Genomic DNA, 14,375 nt, shown 5'->3' with positions numbered 1-14,375 from the left:
TACCCATACCTCGAGATGCCCCAGGAGTGCACCAGCATCAAGAAGGGAGATAGACCTATAATTGTCTCGATCTCCCTTCTTGAAGATAGGCACTATGACTGCGTGTGTCCACGAATGTAGACCCCTGTTCATACTCAGAGCTCCATTAAAAATCAAGTAATGGACCCAGATCAATGGTTCATTGCCAAAATAATCCACCAGAATCATATCTGGACCTGGGGCATTGCCCATCTTCTGTGACTCTAAGGCTATCCTCAATCAGGCTGGTACTAATATCACCAGCATGCCCATTGTCAAAGACGTGTTGGTCCTTATAAACATTTGTGAAGGGATTGAACCATATCAATTCAAGGATAGCCCCCAGTAGGCGATTATGCTCAAGAGGGCAGGCTCCTCTAAAAAGTTGCCCAGTACCTTTTCTAATTTCCACTTTTCATTGCATGAAACAGTGAATCCCACAATTCACTCCGATATTCTTATTTCTTTTTAACATTAATGAGTACTCCCTCCTTGCGGTGCGCAAGCGATCTAGCCCTTCAGTTCTCACTGCATTGGCCTGTCTGATCAGTTTGCCGTTGGCCCATCAACACTCACCATTGTCCCAGGAATTATGCCATATTTCCCAGTTTTCAGTGGCTTTAAAAATAACCCCCCCGAAACTCTCAACAGTTCATCATATGCCATTACAAAGTCAATTTTTGCATCAGAGAACAAAGAAAAATTACTCTCTAGAATTGGAAGGATGCAATTGTAAATCAGGGAGTAACAAGTCTGTATCGATCTTTGCGCACCTCAAAACTCATCTCGAGTGCCCAGTAATAGAAATTGGGATTGCTGTACCAACATCATGTTCATCAGCCATTCCAAACAACTTCGGGGAAATTGTTAACATGACCAGGTAATGATCACTCTCAACCCTCGGTCGCACCTCAAAGCCAATAATAAATTGCCACACCTCAAGATTAAGCATAGTCAATCAGACTTGAGCGATTAACACAGTGGAATGTGGTTCCAGCTGGAGAAGCCAGGGAACCTGCAATTGCATGCTTGGAGGCTGGGTGCCATCTTTATACAAGCCATTGTCTCAGAGTTCTTGTACTTCCTTTTTGGTGCTAAAGCCACCAGTTGCCCTATACCCAAAACTCTATCCTTTTCCTCAGGGGAAATCGACCATGATCTCAACTGGTTTATGCTGCATGTTTAAATCACCCATTACTAGGATCTTCAATCATTCTCCATATTTCGAGCTCCAGGTGTCCACTCGATGTTGCGAGGTACGACCGAGTGCAGGCTCACGGTTATACAGGTTGATCAACAAGAGGCTTGTACCATCGGGACAGGTTAAATGCAATTCCATAAAGTCCTGGTGGTTAGTATCAATCACTTGGATTGAACTAAATATCAATGGGTCCTCCACCTCGGCCTACCCTCTTTTCCTTGGGCTGCACTGATAGACTAAGATGCACATCCTTGAATTCTTTGAGCTTCCATATTTAAAAACCCATTGCCTTAGGCACCAAAAAGGTATTTAATGGAATTTGTGGTAATTTCTCAGACTAATCTGGAGCAAGTTTGGATGTGGTCCCAATATGCCTAAGCTTTTCTATCCAACTTTTAATCCCCATCAAGATGAATCAATGACAGTCCATCTTACTCACATGGGCCACTCAATAGGTATGCCCTTTCTCCACACTAATTTATCTGTCTATGGAGCCCTTAGTGTTAGAAAAGTAGGGCATAAGGACAGTTATAAGTGGGCAAAAACTTAAAGAGCCATTATTTGTAGATGACCTGCTTTGTATGCTGAAAGATTCCCCATCGGTGTAGGTCAAGGACCTTTCCACTTTTGGGGTTGTGGCTGGTTTTAAAGAAGAAATATGGGGGCATTGTACGTTTTCTGGCTTAAATGATTTTTGATACGTTTCCATTAACAATTGTAATGCACACAATACATAACACTGGTATACCTGAGGATCTAATACAAAAAACAGCAAGCTTGGTCCAGTGGACTTCCACCCGAGAAACAGACAGCACCTGTAACAGTTAGATGTTTCTTCTAAAGATCTAGCAATGACCTGCTCAAAAACTAAAACAGTGTCATTAGCTGGTGGCTGTACTCGGGATATGGGTGTACAAAAGACTCAAAAAAGTCTTGACACCCGTAAGATAAATTCCAAAGCTCACATGAATGATGAGAGACTCTGATACGCAGAGATTTAAAATATTCAATACCCTGATCTTGAAATGTCGAGATGGTGCATTTCCAAAATATGACCTATGCCAAGCAAGTGTGTTAAATATTTTTGGTGGTGTTGAGGGATTGGAAGCTATATCCTCTAGTGATATAGATCAAATTGAATTTCTCTGTGACAGAAATGTATCTATTGTTAGGTTGTGGATCAAATCGGGGATAGTTTGCAACACTCTATGGAATGCAAGAATGGATATATTTAATTTGGGCTTTTTATTAGCCCAGGACCCAGCGCGTCAGAACCTGCAGGACTCTGATAATATAGGGTCAATTGTAGGTCCTACAGTAGAACCAGTTTGTGCATGCCAATTTTGTGTTAAGGAAAATGTTCATAATTCAATGTCAACGTCAAATATTCACTCATAACCACAAACAAGTGGTATAAGCGTTGAAATTTCATTGGCTAGTTGGAATACGCAAGTTTCTTCTCATCTCCAATGGACACTATAACGATGACATTGCAGCCTTACAAGAAACGTGGCTGTTGCATTCTCCCACATGGGATGATCATGATGTTATTTTGTTGCCAGCAGAATTTTCTGGTAAAGGTAGGCCCTCCTCTGGCTCGTTAGTGGCAGTGAAATCCAGCAGGGGTTTTGAAATCTCTGCGTGGCAGTCTCCTAACAAGTTTATGCAATAAGTTAAGGTCACCTTTGGTTTAGAAACGTATGCTTTGATTAAGCTTTAGCGAAACCCAGTTGGTATTCTTGATGACACCTTTTATTGTGCTTAGTCGCTCCCTTTTGAAACAATTGCTACTCACAAGAAAATGTCTGGTATGTCTTTATGAATACCAGTAAATTTGTTGTTGTTAAACAAGTACAAAGTGATCATTTGCTTTCCCTATTTTGGACTATCGCAGATCAAAATTGTACTGCTTTTAAACAATGGTCCAAACAAGCCCTTACTATTAATAATGGTAGTAATCGTTTTAGATGGTCCGCTAATAACCTTTCAGATTTGAACTGTGCAATTTTGAACAGTCATAGATTGAATAATGCCGAATCCTATGTTGATGTGTAAAATACATTCAGGAATATTTGTCCTGTGCATAACAAGAACCTTAAGAATCATACTCATGGTTTTGATTTGGCCCTTTATGAGCGGAAAAAAAGCTTACAGAAAAGAGATTAGGAACCTATGTAAAGTACCCCTGATTGATCAGATTAAAGCCGTTAACGTGGCCAGCTGTGGTTATCGCAACTGGGGGAAGATCAAGAAAAGCGGTTTTATTTCAAATCGATAGTGAAAAAATTTTAACAGCATGCTGTAATAAGAACTCTGCCCAGGTGTGGGAGTTACTAAACAAATGTAACACTGTTTCTCAAGTTAACCAACTTAATGGGGTTACAGAAGCACAATGGGTTAACCATTTTACCAAACTGTATGCTGATAAAAAGATGGATAGTTATAATTATACTAGGAGTTTGGTTAGCTGTTGGCATTTGAAGTGTTCAGAATCAATTGTCGAGGACTTTATTAAGAAATCGTCCTCTTCAAGAGCAGCGTACCCTGATGGCCTTACAAATTATATGTTTAAACAAAACCCAAATGAGTGGGCGACTTTCCTAAATGATGCTTTTCATCACATCATGCAACCAAAGTAATACCTAATTCATGGCGCACATCTCTAGTAGTGCCGATATATAAAAAGGGTGACCATAAGGACCCTAAAAACTATCGTCCGATTGCGCTGTTGGAAGCCCCGGGAAAAATCTTTTCTAGGATGGTCCTAAGAGAATTCAATAATTGGACGGTGAAAGTTGGGCAGCGTGATCCAGCTCAGACTGGATTTGTAGCGGGTCTAGGGACCGCTGTAAATTTGATTACTTTGAATGCTATCAGGCACCAAGCTCAAATCAAGAAACAACCAATTTATTTCGCATTCGTGGATCTACATTACGCATTTGACTCAGTGTCAAGACCAAAACTTATGGACAAATTGGTCAAAGCGGACTGTCCCTCGACCTGTAAGGATATTTGGCGTGTTACAGCACAGAGTACAGCACTACTGCACAGGTAGCAATTTTTTTTTTGATGCAGCACCAAATGCCTATGGTGCATTGCTATATGTGTTACCAGATTAACAAGGAAAAACAGGTTATTCAGTCAAAAACGATTTTAACATATAAGATGCAAATCTATTTTTACAGTTAAAAGCACACGTGCACATTCAAAAATGCACACTATTTTTCACCTGAAATGCCTATGGTGCGAGAGACACATTTGAAAATTAATAACTAACATTACTCATAACTAACCTGACTAATGAAACTGAAGTTAACATAATCCACTAATAAAAATGTGTCTCCACTGCAGAAATACCTACTCTGAAAGTGAACTTTTAAACGCACATTCTTTTTTTTTCGTTTTCTCTGCTGCTCTGTCCACATAACTACAGGAAGCAAAAGGGCTCGAAAGAACAGGAAATCAGTTGGTTACAAAGTATTACTATAAAAATGAGCCATTGTGTAGAGAGGGAGGAGATGGCATGATTGATTCTGATTGGAGCAGCGTCATAGCAAGTATCATGCTAGAGGCAGTGATTAGGGTTTTGCTGGGGGGAGTTTGAAGGGAGAGAGAAGGACAGTGGAGATTTGGAGAGCTAGGAGAAGGACCTGTTTTTTCCTGGTTGGAGCATTTCTGCTGAAAAAGCTGAGAGTTCCAGGCAATGACCCCGGTTTGAGAAGGAAAGGCGCTCCTTTTCACTGGGGTTAATCTTCAAGGGAGCCACATTCAGAAAGAGAACAGCTGAAGAAAACTCGGGCTGAACAGATAAGGTAATTACATAAGTGTGGGAGCTGAGTGTGTACGAGAATATTCAGTCAGAGTAGGAAAGGAGATTCCGGTGCCTTAATCACATGTTAATGTTGCAAATCGAGTTCTTTGCTCCGTCACTCTCTTTTCAGTGTATCACAGACAATGCTGTTACTGTGCTATTTTATTTATTTCTGTAAAGAGTGAGATCGTGTTTAAATGCAACTTTTATAATAGAGAAAAATATTTGAAAGCAGACGGGTGGTATGTCTTATATTTACCAATACAGTGCTGATGATGAGGGGAGATTTTTAAACAATGCAATTGTCATTTTAAGACAGATGTGTGCATGATCATATTCAGTATGGACAGTTGAGAGTGATTGTTTGTAGCATAGCTCGTTGGAGGTACATGAGCCAACGGGAAGAGGGACTCTCTGAACATAGTTCCCTACAGTATATAAGGTAGTGGAAATTACCACAAAATTACCACATATAGCTCTCCGTCGTAAATAAGTCAGTGAGATCGCCCATGGTGGCACACTAACACTGAAAATGTGGTATTCCTAAAATGTAGGTCTGAGGTCTCTCTAGTGATTACACGAAAAATATAAGTGATTCTGGACATTGGGGCCACAAATAAAACAAGGGAATTATGCTCACCAAAATACCACCAACCACGCATACCAACCACGCATACCAAATATGCATGTCTGGGTGCTGAAATAATGCATGTCCACTGTATTATTGTTGCACATGGCCCAATCTGAATACAAGGAGTGATTATTGCTAAGTTTTTTTTCGGCGGTAATAAAATACCGTCAGGCCCCAAATCTCCACAAAATACCCTACAGACCCTAACTGATATTTTTGCTCTTCACTCTCAGACATAGGTATTTGCTTTCAAAAGCAGTTGCAACAAATAGAGGATTGAAACAGGGATGTATTTTAGCCCCTGCACTATTTAATTATTTTATTAATGATGTCCGTTGGATTTTTACTAAGGTTGTGACTGATGCTCCTAAGTTGAATGGTGTGAAAATTAATGCCCTATGGTACGCAGACGACCTTGTTATAGTTTCTAAAACACTGAGTGGTTTACGTAATCTTTTGTCCGCACTCTGCTCCTATTTTAGAGATAATTAATTGGTTGTAAATCGTAATAAAACTCAAATCGTCATGTATGTACCGAAGGGCCTTAGTAGACATAAATTGGAGTGGAAAATAGAAAATACTATTTTACAAGTAGTCCCAAATTATGTTTATTTGGGCCTCATTTTTGATGGTTGTCCTTCACACCATTCACAACTGTGTAAAATAGAACAGAAGTTATATACTGGAATCAGAATGTAGTAGCCACTATATTATATGGCTTGGAGACATACAACAATTCCTTTGACTTTCTTGAATTCATTGGAAGCTAGGTTCTGGCGTGCAGCTTTACATCTTCCATAATGCATCCCTGGAGTGCTGATCCGCTATGAACTAGGCCTAATTTCGTTAACTGCCATGTATAATTGGCGACCATGTGCCCTGTTTCGCAAATGTTTATTGTCCTCAAGGAACACCACCACACTAGCTACAGTTTCCAGTGACTTACTTAAATCATCTCAAGTGTTTCGGAAACAATGGTCTGGAAATATTCTTACTATTATGCTGCATGCCGAGACTCTCGTACTTAATCCTGAGCGAGCTAAAAAAAAAGACACTTTATTTAATGGTCTGGATTGACACGAGGACCAAATGTTTACAATATAAAGATTTCGATACCTCAGTATTTGGTCCAAAACGTTACAGAGAAACAGCCTCTTATCTATGCTTAGCACCATCTGCAGCAGCAAGAAATGCCATATTGCGTTTACGGTTTAATTATCTGGCCTACTCGTGAGGTTAAAGCTAGAAGAAAACAGATTGCTTCGGATGCTAAATGGTATCGTTTTTGTAGAAGTCATGCAGTTGTTGAAACATTGCAACATATAATCATTGACTGTCCAGAACTTATAAATTTGACGAGAATTCATTTTGTTAAACATCTTGCGTATTTTGCACAAATTGATCCTAGAAATCGATGGGTTGCATTAGCAGCTACTGAATGTATGAGCATCAGATTATCAACCATTAACTTCTAAATGGCCTTGAAAATTGAATGAACGGTATTCAATTTTCTCTCTGACTGTATTCTTAAATTGTCTTCTGAATGTGAATTTTAAGGCTTTTATTTATTTAATGTATTTTCCATTTTATAATATGTTTATTTTAATGTTTCTAGCATGGTGCGTAATTGAAATTGTAAATGTAATTATATATTATCTTTTTCCTTTTTGTAAAAATGTTTTTGAATATAATTTATAATATTGTATTAAATTGAAAATGTTGATTATTTCAACTATATTCAATAAAAATAAAACATTTTTTTGAATGCAAGACAAATGTATTTACCTTATGTCAACACTGAAATGTAAAGAGCAGTTATGACATCCCATACACAAGCAGGTCTGTAAAGTAACGTGTAACCCAGCACCTATGTTATAATTCATAATTCAGCCCACGAAGCGCGTGTCAGTTGAGGCTTTCGCTGCCACTTTCTCGCCCCCTCCTCCACCTCTGGCTGACTCATCCTGACACTGCCCTTTCCACTCTCCACTCTGCTATCTCCGATACGATCAATGTTCTTGATCCTGTCATGAGGATCCGCTTGAAGCCCAAAGCCAAGTGCAACTCTTGGTACGACTGACCTAGTTAGCCTTAAACACAAGTGTAGGGTGGCTGAGAGGAAATGGCAGGCATCTTGTGCATCCTCTGACAAACTGGCATACCGCCTGCTCCAAAGGCCATACCGGCTCTCTGTCCACACTAAGAAGATAGCCCACATCCAAGCCTGTGTCTCAGCTGCATCTAACAACTCAGCAAAACTCTTTAAAATCTGCACGGAGATGGACAATCCTGCTGCAGTCTACTCCTCCTGCCCCCCCCCCGGCCCTGTGCACGGCCCTGGCCTCTCATTTCATCTCTAAAACCCAGGACATCCTGTCCACCCTCTTTTCCTCTACTCCTCTTCCCCCTCTGTGACCTCCAGCCCACCTCTCCCCCCTCTTTCGCTTCCTTTCCCATGTTCTCCCCTGACGAGTCCAACCTATGAGAGTCTTGTCAAAACAGTTTCTTCCCTGTTCGTCCAAAACCATCAAGGACCATATGGACACCCTCGCTCCGACCCTAGCCGACTTCTGCAACCACTCCTTCACCTCTGGAGCCTTCCCCTCCCCTCTGAAGCAGTCTTGCGCACAATTCTCAAGAAACCAACAGCCGACCCCTCCTGTCCACCTATCGCCCAATCTCTTTCCTGGGCAAACTCCTGGAAACACTGGCCATCTCCCAGCTTAACCTTCACACTGATTCTGTTAGTTGTCTCCATGACCAGTCTGGCTTCAGAGCAGCCAAAAGCACGGAAACCGCTCTCATGAACATCTGTGTAGACCTGCTCTCCAACCTGGATTCTAATCTTCCCTCTGTTCTCATCCTACTCAATCTCTCTTCTGTCTTTGAAACAGTCAACCATGCCATCCTGTTCAACTGCCTCTGTGATAACCTGGGTATTATTGATCGTGCCCTGGCTTGGCTGTCCTCCTTCCTCTCGAAACCGACCCTCCCAGGTCCAACTTGAGTCCTTCCTTTCCTCTATCTCACTCTCCACTTGTGGTGTTCCCCAGGGGGATAACCTCTCTCCCTGGCTTTTCAACCAATACCTGGCACCCCTCGGCCACTGCATTGCTGTTCTCTGCTCCAATTGTCAGTGCTATGCGGATGACACTCAGCTCGTTTTCAGGCTCCCCTCTTCCACCTCTTTTCCCTCTCTCATCTCGGACTGTCTGTCTGCAATCCAGGAGTGGTGTGCCGCCAACTACCTCTGCCTTGATGCCAGTAAAAAAGATCCTCCTCATTGACACTCCTGCACCTTCCTTTCCTGCCACTCTCTGGTCGATCTCCCTTGGCCCTGTCCCTGCTCCCACCTGTGAGACTAGGATTAAGTTCAAGACCCTTTGCATTGTCCACTAGGTCTTCTGGAGCCTGGGTCCGCAATACCTTCGGAAATACCTTCCTACTCGAGCTCTTCACTCCTCCACCTCTACCTCCAACTCCCTCAGGGTCAGTCGCTTCTGCAAGCAACGAGTTGGTGGCAGATCTCCCTCTTCGGCTGGGGCCTCCTTGGCCCCACTGCCTCTCTGAAACACGAGAACCATCTTGGGTACCGGAAGCAACTCAAGACCTTCCTCTTTGCTTCTGCCTTCGCTCTTCCTCTCCCCTGCTGACCTCTGTCTGCTTCGGCACTGGGCATCTGGCTACCCTCTGATCTCAGGCCCAGATCCCTGCCCACCCAGATGCATACCCGCACTGCCTTCTGGCAACCCTTGCACTTGGGTCTGTATCTGCAACCCTACAATCCCCTTCCTGCACTTCCTTTTTTTTTATTGTTTATAGTTGAATCATTCAACTTTTACAATATAATTTTTAGTATCAAACTTACTACAAATCTCATCATTATTTACAGTGTTTTACAATTATGATCAATCATACAATTTCTAGACTTATAAAAAACAATCAAGAACATTTATTTACACAAGAAAAAGAAAACAGAAAAATAATGTTATAGCTATTCTGATACTTACTAGCTGAGCAGAAACAATGATTTTCCACCACAAATCCCGATTTAACTCTGCTAAAAAACAATCATTGTTTGCAAAATGTATTTTTCTGAGAGAGACTAACTCCGGGCATTCAATTATTAGATGATATAGCATTTCTTTTTCATTACTTAAGAGACAGTACCTGCAAATGCTTTCGGATTTAATTATCCGTCTATCGGCCAAAACCTCCCTGGTTGGTCACAAACTGAATCGCAATCGCATAGTTGCTGCACGAATTGCCAGACGGGCTCTTTACCAAATAAGATATAATTGTCCTGAATTTCTTATAAACATTTTGATGGCAATTACATGTTGCATAAGTCAAACAAAGATCTCTTGTCTGTATCCAATTTGTATTAAAGATTTGCAACTTGGCTTTTATCGGATTGCCTACAAGAAGTTCAATAGTAATATTTGCAGTTACTAGTGTATCGTAAACACTTTGCAGCCACCTTCTAGGAAAAATGTGGTTAGATGACAACAGATAAGATGATAACGTATGCAAAAGAGTCAATGAAGCATTGCAAATGAGACACTTTCTGAATAAGGCACACAATCGGCAATGATTTTGAGCAGCTAAAGAGGTCAAGCCTAATTCATAACGGATCCATGCAACCGGTATTCCCTGTGGTAAATGTAGGCCTTGTCTCCAGTAGGTGGCTTCAAGTTTGTCAAATGTGTGATCCTCGATCAGATCTAATACCTCCATCCCATACAGCAGTACAGGGGTGCATTTTTGGATGTAGTAGGTCCAGGCTGGCATTATTGTAAACTTGCCATACTTACTGACTCCCATTATCTGCTCCTGATTCTTGCACTTGCCACCTGCTGGCCGCACTACCTGTTGTTTTGATCATGTGTTCAGCAATTTCCACTCCTCCCCTGCCCCTTGCACTTTCCCCCTTCCCTCTCCTCTGCACTGGCGCGTTCTTAATGTCACGGGGACTAGTAAGATTGTTGTTTTGTCCTCCCATGTACCCATCTCTTGCCTCGTCGCGCCCTGAAACACTGGTGTATGGGCGCGATATAAATAAAATATCATATCATTCAGCTCATGCAAATTTATTAAGTGCATTACTTTGATAGTGAGAATCCATGCACACAAGGATATTTACTTGACGGTAGCCAAAGTTACATGTAATGCAAAGCAGACTCAAAAGATCAATTTTACCAAAATGAAATCCACTAAACATGTTATAAGCTTGCAGTCATGGTCACACAAGACATACAATAAGCAGTGCAGCATAGCAATTTGCTATGAAATTCTGTACATTTGCTAATTAAACTACCACTTGTGTAGCACGGTTAGCTATTTAAATTACCTAGTTCAACAAAACAGTAGCTCAGCTCAACCTACATTATTCTGTTGCCCTCAGGGCACTCTCTGCCCTCTTTTCTCTGTTAGCTGCATGTCCATAGGGGCTATTGGAGGGAGAGAGGGAAGTGATAATCATCCCCTCCACTCCTAAAAGTGCCAAAGGCCTGTGTGGGATTGCTAGGCAAGAAAGGCCTCTTTTCCAAACAACTGCAAACCAGAGGTAAATCGGGATGATACTCTTGTTACGCTACCTATATCCTATTTGGCAAAGAGCAGTATGTTTTATTTATGTATTTTTCTTTTTTAAAGACAGTCCTGCAATTCCATTTCTAAATATTAAAGTTTTTACGTAATCATAATTACAGTATTACTACTGTAAAACACTGCATGGTCCGTTTATCAATAAGGTTTAGGTTAGTGCATCAAAATCTCACATTATCAACTATATTTCATTTTGACAAGCGAACACTTTTGAAAATGTACACAATCAGATGTCCAAATAATTTTGATGGCAATCCTAGTCCTGTGACCTTCTGGTTGCATTCATCCGTGCAACAGGTGCTCAACCCATGAGCTAATTGCAAACTCTTTGACATTCCAACTAATCACCTTGTTGACTTATACCACCTATCTTGAAAGGAAGATGGCCGCAAACTACAATGTTCCCCATTGTTTGCGGTCTGCTACATAGTCCACTCTGCCAGCTAGATGTTTAAATTCCGCCTATATGACCAGTGATGAATCCTGCAGAGTCAGCACAAAACCCCAGCCTAAGATCTCCTCCCATGTGGCTAGGGGATGGCAAATCGTAACCCTGGGGGGCCGGGGGGTTGTACTATGACAGAGGATCACATGGGAGGAGAAGGCTTTCAGGGGGAAGTGGTTACTCCTTTGGGAGGGATGCGGTATACAACTTCTTGTGAGGATGAGAGTCCTGTAAACCCCAAATAGCATTCTGTGAGGACTTACCTATGCAGAATAAGTTATGTACTTTGGGAGTTCCTGAATTAGATGCGATATCTTCTAATGGCCATGATTCTATTTGGAGTATAAATCTTAGCCCTAATGATAAGTCACACATTAATCATTTAGTATCTACTAACTTAATAACATTCAGTTCATCAATCAAACAGAAATGTACAGACCCAGAAGACTTGCTTAATCATCATCATCAACTTTTTACAAACACAAAATACATTACTCAAAACATTCACAATAAATCAAGCTGCCATCCCGCTTCCCTGCTGCTAAAAAGCAATGTGGTTGAATAAGAACAGGCCTGCTCTTAAATCAGCAACACATTTCTTCATAGCAAGCCAATCCAATGGCCATATGGGTTACCACCCCTCTTCCATTGTTAGCTAGACACTACATTCTTGGGTACACTGGCGATAACACCTTCCAAGCTAGGAATTGTTGAGTTTATGGCATCCCATCCCTTAAAATGTGGGGAAATACAAGGCTTTGGAGCTACAGCGGTGTCAAAGTTCTATGGCGAGGTCAGGCTCGAATTCTGTGGCTGTAGGGCCAGGGGTAATAGTAGTTGGCTCGTGGCCACCTAGAGTGTCGTTACAGGAATCGGGGCCTCCTCCACAAGCCAGAGCCTTCTTTATGGTACAATTGTCCTCTTAATGCGGGTCAGTGGCCTTACACCCTGCAATGTCTGAAGTGCTCGCCAGGAAATGGTTAATCTTTTTCAGGCACATATCAGGTCTATGGTTCTGCACCTCGGGTTCAGCATCTAAAATACATGGGTTGGGGGGGATAACAACTGTTTCCTTTTCACAGTCAATATTTTTCTCTTAGGCCAGGGAACACCGAAAAACTTTGTGGGGCTACAGGAGGGGTAAGAGGGGTAGGAGCCCTGTTGGTCCATTACAGTCATTGCAGAAGTGATAGACATGGTGTGGTAAGTAAATCAAGACAGAAGTGGTTGCCGAATTAATACAAGTGGGTCGAATGCCACCTCCCGATGATGCCTCTCCTCTTCGGGCCTTCCTAGTTGGGCAATACGCCACAGGACCACAAACACAGGGTACTCCTTGCGGGAGCCCAGCACCTGTGCCCTTGTCCCGCAGGCTTCAGCCAGAGCCAGAGCAGAAGTAGAAGTTGGGGGCGTGGCCCCAGGCAATTCCAATATGGCGTCCCTCCTGGACCAAAAGACAGCCATGCAGTGAGGTGGGAGTGCAACACCCGCGCCCTTGTCCCGCGGGCTTCATCCTTGGGGGCCGGGGCACAAGTAGAAGTTGGGGGCATGGCCCAAGGCAATCCCAATACAGCGTCTCTCCTGGACCAAAAGACAGCCGTGTATTGAGGTGGGAGCGGGTCCATTATGGACTACAAGATCCATAATGTCTGTGGTAATGGGACTAGAAGTTAATGGGGGATCAAAAATGCCACTCAAAAGAATGTGTGGTCTAGTAGTTTGGAGGCAAGGCACCGGAGCGGGACTTTTAAATCTAAAAGTAGACCAAAGCTGTGGAGAGGTGGAAGAGGAAGAGAAGGAGCAGAAGAGGCAGAACAGTGCAGGAAGACACTGAAGTGGTTGACGTGTGTTCAGAGTGGTGTGGAAGCGGACATAGTAACGGCTGTGAGGAAGACAGGAGACCGAGAGAGGCACGGTTGCTGGGAGTGGAGCAGCAGAAGCTCCCAGGGAGAGAGACCAAGACAGCTAGGGAACCAGAGGTGTCCCTGAGACGTAGAGATGCTGAAAAGGAGAACCACTGGGCCATGCAGCACTTGAGGAGGATGCTGAAGCTGCCAACAGTAACCAGTGACCCTCAGATGAGATACAGGGCTCCAGGGGACACAAGGGTGCCTGGTAGCATTTTCTGCTACCTCAATTAAGCTAAGGGGAGCTTGAGAGCAAAGTGAAAGGAGGAGGTGAGAGGCAAAGATAGTTGAACATATGCCGGAGTAAACCCCTAGACTGGCTAAATATAAAAGGGTACAACTCCCCACTTGTGAGAAGTCAATTTGGGGAAACCTGTAACCCAGAATTGCAACATCACAGACATTATACCAAGAGATAAAATTGCAACAAGGGCGCAATTCTCCTTTCTTGAGACACCAGTTTGGGGAAAATCTGCAACCCATATTGCCACCAAGAAGAGAACAACTGTAGCAGGAGTTTTATTCCTGGCAGGAGAGTGAACAAGGAAAGGGACCATTTGTAGTTAGTCCTGGCAGGCGAGTACACCAAGAAAGAAAAGCAGTTGTGATAAGAAGGTGTTGTGGAAAGACATTGGTAACTTTATTATGCTGATAAACAGTTGCATCAACTAAAAGAAAAGGTAGATGCTGTGCTATTCTGACCAAAGTATTTCATTGAAAGAATAAGCTGTGATAAAGACATTGTGTGGAGGAAA

At 42.5% G+C, this 14,375-nt stretch overlaps 1 protein-coding gene across 1 annotated transcript in view; it reads right to left on the bottom strand.

The window, feature by feature from the left end:
• PRCP (prolylcarboxypeptidase) overlaps positions 1-14,375 on the bottom strand; it is a 514,316-nt gene that overhangs the window by 467,050 nt on the left and 32,891 nt on the right. The window lies entirely within an intron of this gene.

This window comes from Ambystoma mexicanum, chromosome 7q, assembly GCF_040938575.1.
Source record: "Ambystoma mexicanum isolate Mex_15411 chromosome 7q, UKY_AmexF1_1, whole genome shotgun sequence".
Taxonomy (NCBI): Eukaryota; Metazoa; Chordata; class Amphibia; order Caudata; family Ambystomatidae; genus Ambystoma; species Ambystoma mexicanum.
The sequence above is the reverse complement of the archived record's forward strand: the minus strand, read 5'-3'. Positions and strand labels throughout refer to the sequence as shown.